At 41.2% G+C, this 14383-nt stretch overlaps 1 long non-coding RNA gene across 2 annotated transcripts in view; it reads right to left on the bottom strand.

The window, feature by feature from the left end:
* LOC125447375 (uncharacterized) overlaps positions 1-14383 on the bottom strand; it is a 42238-nt gene that overhangs the window by 20792 nt on the left and 7063 nt on the right. The gene's annotated exons all lie outside the window — the stretch shown is intronic.

Genomic DNA, 14383 nt, shown 5'->3' with positions numbered 1-14383 from the left:
ACAGAGATTCAAGCTGTTGCTCCAAAAGTATAAATAGAAATGTAGTGGAGATTTCAAGTAGAGTAAGTTTGGTGAGTGATGGTTTATTAGTGTCAACATTGTTCTATAAGTGTGGATTGCAACTAGCATTGAACTTTTCTTTCAAGGGCTAAGAACTGAAATAAAGTAAGAAAATAAAACGTGTTTCTTGCGGACTTAGTAAACAATAGTGAATAGTAGCTATGATTAATTAGGTAAACCAGTTCAGTCTCACTTTTGTACTGGATCTACTAGTAGTATAACTACAGAGGTTCTTCATTCAACCTGTAAGCAGTGCAGATTTCAAGCAGATGGGTTTAGTTAATGGTGAGCTAGATGAAGTGGGGAAGAGATTTTTTAAAAATTAGTTTCTTCTCTGTCCTGTATATGACTTAATTCAGTGCAGTGCAATGAGCTGTTGGTGAGTAATTGGTAAACTACTGTACTTGTAATAAATAACTTGTACAGTTAAAATATGGTAGGAAGGTCTGGCCAAGTAGAATGTGTGGCCTGTGGAATGTGTGAAGCGATGAATGCATGATGTGTCCAAGATGAACTTACTAGTAGGAAGTGTCACCATCTGCACAAGTTTGAGCACTGGTTTTGGAACTCGAGTGGTGGCTGTTGTTCATTCACAAGGCAGAAGATTATGTGGATAGCATGTTTAGTAAGTGATCATACTACACTTAGAAGTATGCAGGGATTTAAGAAATGGGAGACTGCTGGTCAAGCTGAGAAAACAAGGCAGATGGTGCAGAATTGGCCAAAACAATCTCCCTCACAAACAGGTTTGCGCTTTGGATATTGTTGAGGGCATTGGTTCCTCAGGTGAATGCACTCACAGTCAAATCAGTGGCACCATGGGAATCTTGGCTGCACCAGGAAAGAAGAGTGGCAAGCAATATTGAAAGGAGGATGATAGCATCACTATCTCGGCAGCAGTTACTGTCTATTCCTAACTGCCCAGAGGGCAGTTAAAAATCAACCACATTGCTGTGGTAAGGATGGCTGTTTCCTTCCTTAAAGGACATTAGTGAACCAGTTGGGTTTTCCCCCAGAAAACATCATTGGATTCTTAGTTCCAGATAGTTGTTAAATTTAAATTTCACCATCTGCCTAGGCAGGATTTGTGCCTGGGTCCCCAGAACATTACCTGGTTCTCTAGATTAACAATCCAGCAATAATGACACTATGCCATCACCTCCCCCATAAATCTGGAGTGTTATAATGTCACTAAACACTATGAGCCTGATGTGACTTGAACACACAATCTTCTGTAGTGTAATAGACAGATGTTTCTGTAGCTAGAAAGGAGTTTTCAAGTTAGTTATTTGCCTCCCAGGTGCAAGGGTCAAGATGTCACAGATTGGCTGCACACCATTATTCAGGAAGCAGAATGAATAGCCAGAGGTTGTGATTCATGTCAGTACAATTACTTAGGGTTGATAGAAATCTTGAAAGAAGATTTCAGGGAGCCAGGAAGAAGCTTGAGAAGCAGGACCTCCAAAGCAGATTAATTTTGAGATTACTAAATCCCGTGTCCAATTGAGAATAGAAGCAGGAGAATTAAGCGATTGAACATATGGCTGGAAAGTTTATGCATCAGATTTTTGAGGCACTGCAACCAGTTCTGGTGCAAATGAGACATTTGCAAGACAAATGAGTTGCATCTTGGCAAGACTGGGGCTAGTATTCTAATCTATCCTAGTATCTTAGGCTATAGGGGATTTGGAAAACACTATAAAAGATTTGACAATGATTAGTATTTGAAGAAATACTACAAGCCATAAATACTCAAGGAAAAGGGAAATTACAGTGGTTAATGAAAAAAATTAAAGATTATCCAAGATCATAGCTTATAAGAATTCCAGAAATAATGGTAAGTCTGAAGATTGAGAGCAATTTATGACTCAAAGGAGGACCAAGAAACTGATGGGGGAAAAATAGAAAAGAAAATATGAATGCAAGCTAGCCAGGAACAAATGGCAGACTATAAAAGCTTCTATCAATACGTGAAACAAACAAAGATTACAAAAGAAAAATATGAGCACATTACAGATGGGGAAAGGAGGACTTACAGTGGAGAACAGGGGAATTATGGAGACTAAACATTTATAATTTTCTATGAGGATAGATGCAATGTATGGAAAATCTACCAGAAATACTGGGCAACCATGAGATTTGTGTAATTGAAGAAGTAAAATAAATTAGTATGAAAGAAGAGGTTGAACTTGAAAAGATTGATCAATCTCCTAGATTAAATGAGTTTTATGCAGCATGGTAAAGGAAGGAGCAATTGAGGTAGTACATTCATTAGTGGTTATCTTTAGAACTCTGTGGACTGTGGAAAGGTTTCTGCTAACCAGAAGGTAGAAAATGTAATACAGCATTTAAGAAGGGAGAAACAGGGTGCATGAATAACTACAGGCCTATTAGCCTGATGCCATAGACTCAGAGGGCTATAAAACAGAAAAAAGCCCTTTAGCCCATTGAGCAATTGACCATTGTGCTGTTCAAATATAACTACCTAAATACTCTAAGAGATAATAGGAACTGCAGATGTTGGAGAATCGGAGATAACAAGGTGTAGAGCTGGATGAACATAGCAGGCCAAGCAGCATCATAGGAGCAGGAGGGCTGACATTTTGGGCCTAGACCCTTCATCATTGGGTGACCAATACCACTTCATGGTCCAAAGACTGCCTCGGAAATTGAACCACACATCTGTTCCAGAGTGGCTGTCCAGCTCACGATGCAAACTCAGGGCAGTCGGTTCAGCTTGAATGTGCCAGAAGTCCCAGTGGCTGTTGAATTGCTGGCTACAGTAAGAACAGGACCTTCATTGGTCACTTTTTTCTGGGTAAAAGGCCCAGCCCCCACTTCCTCATAAGACCATAAGACACAGGAGCAGGAATAGGCCATTTTGACCATTGGGTCGGCTCAGCCATTTGATGACGACATGCTGATCTAATAATCCTCAATTCTGCATGCCTGCCTTTACCCATAACACCTTTGATTCCCTTACTGATTTTTAAAAAATGTGTCCAGCTCAACTTTGAATATACTTAACTATCAGTCCTCCATAGCCCTCTGTAGTTGAGAATTGCACAGATTCGCTGCTCTGAGTGAAGAAATTATTCCTCATCTGCTGTAAATGTGCAATGTCCAAGTTCTAAGATTATGTCCACTGGTTCTAGACTGTCCCACAAGGGGAAACATCCTTCCTTTATCTACCCTGTCAAGTATCTTAATAATCTTGAATTTTCTATACTCCATTGAATACAGGCCAACCTATTCCATCTCTCCTCCATAGAAATCTCTCCTTACCTGGAATCAACCAAATAATTCTTCTCTGGCTGTTTCCAATATCAGTTTTATCTTTCCTTGGATCAGGGTATGAAGACTATCAGTGGTCTGACTGGTGCCTTGTATAGTTTTAGCCAGATCTCCCTATTTTTATACTCTTTTTCCTTTGAATGTAAAGGCCAACATTCCACTTCCCTTCCCAAATACCTGCTAAACTTGTATGATAGTTTTTTTTGTGATTTATGTATGTAGACTCCTAATTCCCTCTGTTTCAGCTTTCTACAGTCTTTCCATTTAAAAAGCACTCAGCTCCTTTATTCTACTCTCTGATTCTGGTAAAATGGCAAAGGAAGATCGAGGGTTACAGGGAGAAAGTGGGAGAATGGGGTTGAGAAACTTATCAACCATGATTGAATGGCAGAGCAGACTTGATGGGATGGTCTAATGGTCTAATTTCTGCTCTACGTCTTACGGAAGATGGTTTCAATTTACCCAAACCTTCTGGCCATTTTAAAAGACCCTTGGCTCCCAGCCAGAGACTTGGTAAAATCTGGAGACTACCCAGAGACTTGGCAAAATCCATAGGCATGCGCTCGCCAAACCAAAAATCCCACACACTTACACGTCACACCCTACTCTCTCACAAACATACCCTCTGTCTCTCTTTCTCTCAGTCACACACGTATACACAAACACACTGAAAGTACTCACACACACAGACAATACTCTCCCTCTCTCACACACACATGCACTCTCACTCATGTTCATATAAAACCCTTGGACTCATACATTCACTCTTACATTCTAACATACTTCACATAATTACATCCAGCTCATTCATATTCTCAGACTATCATATATGCCCTCACGTGTTCACTCAAAGTCTTACACAATCTGTTACACTGCCAATCTCTCTCACAATCTCCAAATACACAAAGCTCTTGCTCTGTCACACACGCACATTCTCTCAAACTTCCACTTGCACACTCACTGTTATATGCAATCTCATATGCACACAATCCAAACAAGCACACTCAAATAGATTCTGGGAGGGCGTGTGCGTATGCACATGCGGGATAATCTCACACAATCTGTCTCAAACAATATGCGCCTTCTCTCCCTCCCTTTCTCATATATAGGCAGGTAATCTATTATATTACAGGAAACATGTGGCTTTTAGTTCAGTGTATGATGTTGAGTTCTTGTTTGATCTGTACTCAGAATGCTCTATAGCATATTTAAAGTATAACAGAGAGAAACGTAATATTCTCCCATTTATTCTTTGCAGCTATGGAAAGGGTATACCGAAATTTTTATTCACTTCCTCTTCTCCCAGTCTCCCAAGTACAGTTCCCTCTCCTCACAGATGGTATAAACTCAGACTGGGGCTTGGATTTCTGCAACTCTTTGGAATCTTACTGATATATGAGCCTCGTCAACCAGTGTTAGCAGGCTGTTCCAAAAATCAATGACTCATAGAATCATAGAATCCCTACAGCGTGGAAACAGGCCCTTCAGCCCAACAAGCCCACACTGACCCTCAGAGCATCCCAACCATACCCATCCCCCTATCCCCCCATCCGCCTAATCTACACATCCCTGAACATTATGGGCAATTTAGCATAGCCAATCCACCCTAGCATGCACATCTCTGGACTGTTTGTCACTACAGACCTCAAAACATGGTGTCCAAAAGATGCTCAACTGAGTACGGCATCATAGCTGTCACTAGCTGTGCAGATTCATGTACTGTGGGAGGGCTAAGCAGTACTCAATGGATCATTTACTCACATCCCAATAGCCAGCAAAAACGGCGCTTGAATTGCCCTACTTATCTAGTGAGATCAGTAGAAGAATGAGTTGGCTTACAACTGCACTGTAAATCCTGGGAACTCTTGATTGCTCCCTCTGTGACCCTTCCTGTCCATTTTCTTCACCACATGGTAACAAAGCAGTCAGACGTAGCTGTGATAGCTCACCTAGGTGAATAGCTTGGAAGAGTAAAAGCACTCCTTGTGTAAGTGTTGGAGGGGAGTAGAGCAAGTAGGAAAAAGCTGCACTGCAGAAGCAGTTTAGTTATGAGTACAGCGAGAGAAAGTGGGGGAGGGGGAGTGGAGACAAATAAGCCTCAAATTAACAGAACGTGGATCAACAATCAAATGGCTCCCACGTGCAAAGCTCAGGACTTCAAATGTGCAAATTAATCTTTCTTGGTTCTTTTTTTTAAATGTCTGTTTTTCTGAGCACAGCATGGCTGAAAAAGCAATATTCAGAAGTGCCCCTCAACTCCTGTCTCTTATTGCACTTGAAGCTTGCTGGAGGTCAGATTCACTGACAGCCATGATTGACGGCCTGTCCCCTTTGACCCTAAGGCAGGGATCAAGTTCAGGTTGCAAGGAATGGGCCTTTGAGGGAATGGTGGGGGTTGGGTGAGGGGTTGGAAGGGGTTGAATTCCTGTGGACTGGAAATCACAGAACAAGCCAGCTCCCATGGGACTGGTTTAAAAACTGGAAAGGCAAGCTGAGTACAGCTGTAGACCTGCCAGTGTACAACTGCAGGAAAGTAAGGTGAGTTTTCAGCATAAATTGCTCATTGAGTGGTGACTAGCACTGAGTAATGGATTTTAATATGTAATGGAATTCTGATACTAGATCAACAGAAACTGACATTCAAACAGAAAATAAGCTAAGTCGTGCTGTTATTCACCAAGTCACAAGCCAGAATGTGATAAAGATTTGGAAACTCGTCGGATTAATCTTCATTCATTTGAAATCATACTTTAATTTCTCTCTTTCTTTTTCACCTCACCTCGTGTCTCTTCCTTTCTTTTTCAATACTCCTCCCTCTATTTCTCTTCTAATATCTCCTCCCTTCATCTCTTCATATCTCCATCCAACCCTTTATCCCTTCCTTTATCCCTCAGCCTCTTCCTCCAATTGAAACCCTCCCAATGTTTCCCTCTTTCTCCCTTCTACTCTCTGTTTCTCTCTCGACTGTTCAGTCCTTTCCTTCACCCCTTCATCCCTCTCTACATATCTTCTCTCCCCCACCTCTCCATTAACTTTCATTCCCTCTCTCCATCTCACTTTCTAAGGTTCTTGAGTAGATTTGTAGCTCAGGTAGTGGATAGTGTGGTTGGTTCGCTCATTGAACTGGTTCACTAGTTTGCAAATATTTCATTACCCTGTTGAGTAACATCATCAGTGCAGCCTCTGATGCAGCACTGTTTTCCTGTCTGTTTTTTACACTCTGGGGTCTGTTGGAGTTGTGACCTCATTTCCAGTATTTCTTCACAGTTGTGTATACACAGGGTCTAGTTCTACTTATTTATTGATGGCCTTCTTGGTGGAGAACCAGGCCTCTAGAAATTCCTGCTTGTCTCTGTTTGGACTGTCCTAGGATCTTGGCGTTGTCCCAATCAAACTGGTGGTTCTCCTTATCCGTGTGAATGGAAACAAGTGAGTATTGGTCAGATCTTTTTGTTGCTAGTTGGTGTTCACATATTCTTGTGGCCAGTTTCCTTCCTGTCTGTCCAATGTAATGTTTGTCGCAGTCCTTGCATGGAATCTTGCATGTCAGTTGGTTCTGTCCATAGTGGGTCTTTGGTTCGAGTTAGCAGTTGTCATAGGTTTGTGTGCCACTCTGATGCCCAATGGTCATAGGAGTCTTGTGGTCAGTTTGGATATATTCTTGATGTATGGTAATGTGGTGAGTTTTGTCAGGGAGTACTGTATCTTCCTGTTGTTATTCATATGATAGGCATAATCAGACCTAACCATTCAGGTATCCATTGTCCTTAATACTTGGTAGAGGTATTCTTCTTTGTTTTGGCATAGTTCCGGATTGCTGCAGTGTGTTGTCACTCGTTTAAATAGTGTTTTCATGCAACTTCGTTTGAGAGTGTTGGGGTGGTTTCTGTTGACATTCAGGGCTTGATCCATGTTTGTGGCCTTTCTGGTACCTTCATCAGGAACACGTGGAACTAGACCCTATATAGACACCACTGCGAAGAAATACTGGAAATGAGATGATCAACTCCAACGGACCCCAGAGTTTAAGTACCAGATGGGAAAACACAACAGCACTTCAGCAGAGACTGTGCTGATGTTACCTTGCAGGGTAATGAAATGTCTGCAAACTTAAAAACTAACTTGGCTGGTGAACCAACCACAGCATCTATCTTTCCCTCTCTCCACTTCAATTGCTCCCTTCCCAACTATCTGCTCCTTGACTATAGAACTTACCCTTCAGGGGTTCCACAGGTGGCTAATGACATTCCTGTTATCTGAATGGCCATTCTTCAGGCTAAGGCTTGGCTGAGTATGGTCAGGTTGGTGCCACCCTTTATCCTTTCTCCTCTCTGCAATCAGAGCAAGGCTCCTGGTTGTAAGCAGTTACCACTGCTGGACAGTGCACTGTGCAATGTCACATTGTGAAAGGGTTGGGTTTGGCAGAAAACTCAACTCACTGCAGGCTTACACAGTTGAATGAGAAATCTGAAGGTTTGTATGCTGCCATTTGTGTGACTAAATAAGGAGGGGTGGAAGGTGTGCAAATAATACCAACTCTCTGATTTATTTATGGCAGCTATAATGTGAAAAACATGAAGCAGGATAATTATCATTAAAAAAAACTGGGGCCTTTTTCAAAAGGTGATACATCAATGACCCAGAATAAGATGACATTGGCGCAGTACCAGAAGTAATGACCAAAAGCACGAGTTCAAATGCTACAAACTCAGGAATTTAAATTCACTTATTTAATTAAAATGGTCATATCAGCAGTACTAACCATGAAATTAGTCAAAATAACTAAGCTAACCTTATTGCAAACATCTAACCACTTTCAACACTTGTAAAAACCAATCTGGTTCACTAATGTCCTTCAGGGCGAGAAATTTGCCATCCTTACCTGGTCCATCCTACGTATGACTCCAAACCCACAGCAATGTGGTTGACTCTTAATTGTTCTCTCAGCAATTCAGAATGAGCACTAAATGCTGGTCTAGCCACTGACAACCACATCCGGTGAATAAATATAAGTAAATAACTATTTGGTTCGTGAACGTTCTTTAGAGACGGAGATAAGCCATCCTTACCCAGTTTGGCATACATTTCACTCCAAACCTACAGCAATGTGGTTGGTTCCTATCTTCCATCTGGAATGGGCAAACAAGCCAGTTAATAGTTTCAAGAAGCCAGCTCACTACCATCTTCTTCAGGACAATTCAAGATGTGCAATAAATACCAGCAATGATCACATCCTGTGAATGAATTTTAAAGTGCCTGTATATAAAGTACAATTTGAGTACAGGAACTAAATTAAGAAAATACTATCAAGGTTTATTTATGAGGGAAGCTTGAAGAAACTGGCCTCTTTCTTTAAGAAAAGAAAAGAATGCGGATTTGCCAGGCATAGACCTTTAAGGTTATGCAAGGTTTGCTCAGGTCAATGTAGAGATAACATTTCCACTCACAGGCGAAGCCAGAGTTCGAGGCCATTATGATGAGATAGATACTAATAAATCTAAAAAGGCATTCAGGAGAAACATCTTTACTCATAAGTTAAAATGGAGAACTGTCTACCATGGAGAGGTGTTGAAAAAAAGAGCATTTATCTTTAAGGGGAAGCTCGACAAGCAGATTAGGGAGTGATGAATATTAGAATATGCCAATGAAATAAGATGAAGTGGGGTACAAGGTGAGTCCTATGTAGCATAAATGCTGTAGGACCATTGACTTTTCTCTACCATGTAAACACTTAGTAATTTATAAATATGTCATTATCCGTCAACAAATTGTCCATAACTTTACAATCCCTATCTGATTTAAATTTCTTAAATTAAGAGAATGATCTATTGCCCTCTCACCACAGAGGGCATCTGACAGTATTATCATTCCACTTTATCGTTACTATAGTTAAGTAACTGCTCTGGTAAACCCTCTGTCTTCTGATCAATAACCATTCTGATTCTCATTCTAAGAAAAGTAACATTCCAGTACCTAAAATTATACATACAAAGGGTAATGGACAGCAGAGTGTAGTGGTTCCCACAACATCCAGTTATTATTTCACAGAAAATTTAAAAACTTGTGGCATTGCTGATGGTGAGGGATATCATGTGGCATTCCTCACGGTAAATCAGATGACATAGTGCTTTAGAGTGGAGATGTGATTCAATAGATTATGATGGGGACAGATACCAGCAACTATCAAAACGTGCATGATGCTGAATACATTACAGATACTGGCAATTTACTCATGAGACTTCTCACAGTGACTTGGAGAGTACCTTTACAGTGTGGCATTGTCTGTGTGATATTAAAATTGTGACAGAAGTAAGTGTGACACTCTTAGAAAGTATGCAATACACACAAAACTCTTGTCAGACTGCATTTGGAGCAGCACTTGGATACACTTAGGAGCATTTAGTCAGCGACACAGAGGCATTTCCATGCGGCAAAAGAGACTCCAGAGTGTGTTGCCTCCATGGTGCCAGGATCAAGGGCATCTGTGAACTGATGTGGGAGTTCTCTAAAGGGAGGGTGAGTAGCCAAAGGTGTGGTACACATTAGTACTAATGGCAAGGTTCTACGTAGCAAGTTCAGAGTTTGATAGGAAGTTGAAAAGAAGGACCTCTAGGGCTCTTATCTAAGTGTCAGAGGCCAGGAATGGGAAGATAATACAGTTAACTACATGACTATGGAGCTGGCATATGAGGGAAGGCTTCAGATATGTTGATCATTGGAATGTCTTTCAGGGCAGGTGAGACCTGTACAAGAATGATATGTTGTAGCTAAACAGGACAGGTACCAATATTCCGGCAGGGAGATTTGCCAGGGTCACTTGCGGGGATTTAGATTAGTGTGGCAAGGGGTGGAAACCAGAGCAGTAGGTCAGCAAGTAAAATGACTGAGGAGGAATTAGAGACTAAGGTCGGTAGGGCTAAGAGGAAGAACAGACAGGGAGAGGTTACTGGACACAGTAGGGGTGGGAATCTGAAATGCATTTGTTTTAAAGTGAGGAGTATGATAGGTAAGGCAGATGAATTAGGGCTTGAATTAAAACATAACTGTAATGTTGAACAAATATAAAGGCTTAGTTCAGAGAGGTTCAAGATCTTAATGTTTCAGGATGTAAATGTTTCAGGCGAGAGAGAGGAATGTAAAAAGTGGGGAAAGTTGCATTAACAATAAGGGAGAATATCGCAGCTGCTCTGAGGGAAGCCACCTTGCAGGACTCATCCAGTAAGGTCACATGGATACAGCTCAGGTATAGGAAGGTGAATCACTTTGATTGGATTGTGCAACACACCTCCCAACAGCCAGTGGGACATATTTGTGAACAGATTATGGAAAAATGTAAAATCAGCAGTTGTTATAGTGGGTGATTTTTAACTTTCCCTATGTTGACTGGGACTCCCAAAGTGCCAGTGGGGGAACTGGATTCATTAGGTGCATCCAGGAGGGTTTTTGTTTTGAAGCAATATGTAAATAGTTTAGGTAGACAAGGGCCATACTAGTCCTAGTGTTGGGGAATGAGCGCGACCAAGTAGTCAAAGATTGTGTGGCGGAGCATTTCTGGAACAGTGACCATGACTTCTTAAGTTTTAAGTTACTAATGGATAAGGGTAAGAGTAGTCCTCAGGAGAAGGCTAACTACGACAACATTAGGCAGGAACTGGGGGATGTAGATTGGGGACGGCTGTTTGAGGGTTAATCCATATCTATCATGTGGGAATCTTTTGAGGGCCAGTTGATTAGAGTTCAGGACTAGCATGCTTCTGTGAAAATGAAGGATAAGGATGGTAAGATTCCAAGACCCTTGGATGATGAGAGAATTTGTAAGCTTAGTCAAAAAGAAAAGGGAGGCATACATGGGGCTTAGGAAACTGAAGACAGACAGAGCCCTTGGAGAATATAAAGAAATCATGGAAAAATTTAAATAAGAAGTCAGGAGGGCTAAACAAGGCCAAGAAATGTCCTTAGCAAATGGAGAATTAAGAAAAATCCCAAGGTGCTTTATACATAAGAAGCAAGAGGGTAGCTAGGAAAAGTGAGGGTCCAGTCAAGGGAAAAGAAGGGAATTAATGTGTGGAACCAGAGGAAGTTGTCAAGATCATTAACAAATACATAGATTACATTGGTCTTCACAAAAGAGATGAACATGGTACATGGTGGGTCAAGAGAGGGTAATGTTAATATTCTAGGGCATATTAATGTAAGAAAGGAGGTGTTGGTTAGTGATTGTAATGAAGTTAGCCCATTGGACCTCCCAGAATGTCAGTTCCCTGATTGGGGTTGTTAATCTGGCCCATTCAGGGAGTTCTGGCTGACAGATAAAACGTGAGTGTCAGGCATCCTATTCACTTTGACAACTAGCGCTGAGGAAGCTGGATCAGTGTCAAGGACTTTATAAAGGGTGACTTGGTGATGGAATACTGGCCTGTCTAGAGTTAATTCATTGGGATGTTTTGAAAAGCATTAAGTTAGACAAGACTACAGGATGTGTAGGATCTATCCCAGAATACTGGGACAGGCAAGGAACAAAGTTGCTGGGGTCTCATGCAACATCTTGGCACCCTGAAGATTACAGGGGTTCCAGAGAATAGCCAACATTTTTCCTTTGTTTAAGAGGGGCAACATGAATAAACCAGGAAATTACAGGCCATGGACATTATGTCAATGGTAGACAAATTATTGGACAAGTTTCTCAGTTTAGATTAGGTTAGATTTTTTTGTCCTGTGTACCCTGAGTACAAGAGTACAGGAGTGCAGTGAAAAGGGTACAGAGTAGCCACTCTCCGGCACCACCTTAGAATACAACAGTTAGAATTAAAAACAAGAGCAGAAATTAAGGAAACAGAAACAGAGGGAAAAGTAAATGTTCAGATCACCCTTGTTGCCACTGCCATCATGAGTCCTGAGCTGGGCATACCAGTGCCACGGTGCCACCGCTGCAGCCACTGATACAAATCCTATGCCTTGCCGTTGCTTGCACTGGTCCCACCAACATCATGCCCCAGTGCCATCAAGTGCCACTGGGCCCACGTCACCACCATCTTTTAGAATCAATTGGAGTATCAGAGTCCACAACCTTCCTGAACAAATGCAAGTGTATAACTCTTTAGCCAGTGCTGACATCAGAGCGGATGCTGATGCCAGTGCCTCGCATCCTGCTGTGGGCATTCAACATCAAAGTCACTATGTTCTGATGCCATCTCTTGCCACTGGTGCAGGATTTACTCATGTTTGGAAAAATATAGACTTATTAGTGAGAGGCAGCATACCTTTGTGTGGGGAAGGTTGTGCTCACAAACCTGAGTTTTTAAAGAACTGACAGATGATTGATGTGGGCAGGGCAGTGGATGTTATCTGTCTGGATATTAGCAAAGCCTTTAACAAGGTCCCCAAGGCCAGCTGATACAAGAGGTGAAGTTGCATGAGATCTGCAGTGAGATGGGAAGATGGACTCAGAACTGGCTTGGTTGTAGAAGGCAGAGTAGTGGTGGAATGGAGTTTTTCTGACTGGACATCTATGACCAGTGGTGTTCCACAAGGATCAGTGCTGGAACACCTGTTGTTTGTAATATATATAAATAATTTGGAGGAGAATGTAGGTGGTTTGATTTGTAAGTCTGCAGATGACTCAAAGATTGGGAGCTGCAGATAGTTAGGATTGCCAAAGGATGTAGCAGGATTTGGATAAACTGGAGACTTGGCAGAGAAATGGCAGATGGGGTTTAATCTGGACAAATATGAGGTGATGCATTTGGCAGGTTTAATGCAGGAGGTAAATGTACAATAAATGGTAGAACTTTAGAAGAATTATCATAAAGATCTAGATCTAAGCATACAGGTCCACAGTTCTCCATAAATAGCAACGCATGTGGTCAAGAAGGTTTATGGCATGCTTGCCTTCATTGTTCTGGGTTTAGAGTGTAAAAGTTGGCACGTCAACTTGCAGCTCTACAGAACTTCAGTTAGGCCACATTTTGGAATATTGCATGCAGTTCTGGTTGCTACACTATCAGAAAAATATGGAGGCTTTGGAGAGAGTACAGAAAAAGTTTACCAGGATGTTGTCTGGTTTGGAGGGTATTAGCTAAGAGGACAGTTTGGACAAACTTGGTTTGTTTTAATTTTAATTTTGGAGGCTGAGGGTTGACCTGATAGAAATTTACAAATTATGATGGATGGCATGGATAGAATGGAAAGTTGGAGTTTTTTTCCGATAGTAAGAATTTCAATAACTGAGATGTAGGTTTAAAGTAAAAGGGGAAAAAAATTAAGGTCGATGTGAGAGGCAGAAGGAGGTAACAGCCTGGAAGGTTCTGCCAGAGGAGGTGGTGAAAACAGATGCAATAGCAATGTTTAAGAAGCATCTTGACAGATAAATGAAAAGGTAGGGAATAGAAGAATGCAGACCACTCAGAGGCAAAAGGTCTTTAGTTTAGAAAGGCGCCATGTGTCAGCACCTATTCCTGTGCTGTACCTTTCTTTGTTCTTTTAATACATTTTGAGGTAACTATTCCATAGATACTATAGCTATTTTGCCTTATTTATCTGGGGTTCAGAACATAATACCACACCTCTATCCTACTCCATACATTCTTTCCTAAATCTATTTTTCTATCAAACCTCATCACACAATATATTTTATCCAATGTTTATTTTAAGTAAAGCACCTTGAAACATATATTGCTGTGTTACAGGTGCTATATTAAACAAGTGGTGTTGGTTTCTAACTCATCCCTTAACAGGAGTTAATTTCACTGGACCTCTCTCTTCCATCATGCTCTCTTGCCTCAGATAATCAACTGTCTTTTAAAACTCAAATTTGGCATCACTGAGCCATATGCTTCCAATTTTATTTTGTTAACTGCTTGCATTTTTTTTTCGCTGAACTTCATGGCAATGAGTTTCAGGTGCACCAATTCAATTCAGGTTAGATAACTTAAGGGGCCAATCAGTACAGTGCAAACCTCTGCCACGCTGTGTTAACTCAAATTGTTGCAATTATGCAGTTCTTACCTGAATCTTTTTTTCCTGCCTATTT

This window comes from Stegostoma tigrinum, chromosome 35, assembly GCF_030684315.1.
Source record: "Stegostoma tigrinum isolate sSteTig4 chromosome 35, sSteTig4.hap1, whole genome shotgun sequence".
Taxonomy (NCBI): domain Eukaryota; kingdom Metazoa; phylum Chordata; class Chondrichthyes; order Orectolobiformes; family Stegostomatidae; genus Stegostoma; species Stegostoma tigrinum.
The sequence above is the reverse complement of the archived record's forward strand: the minus strand, read 5'-3'. Positions and strand labels throughout refer to the sequence as shown.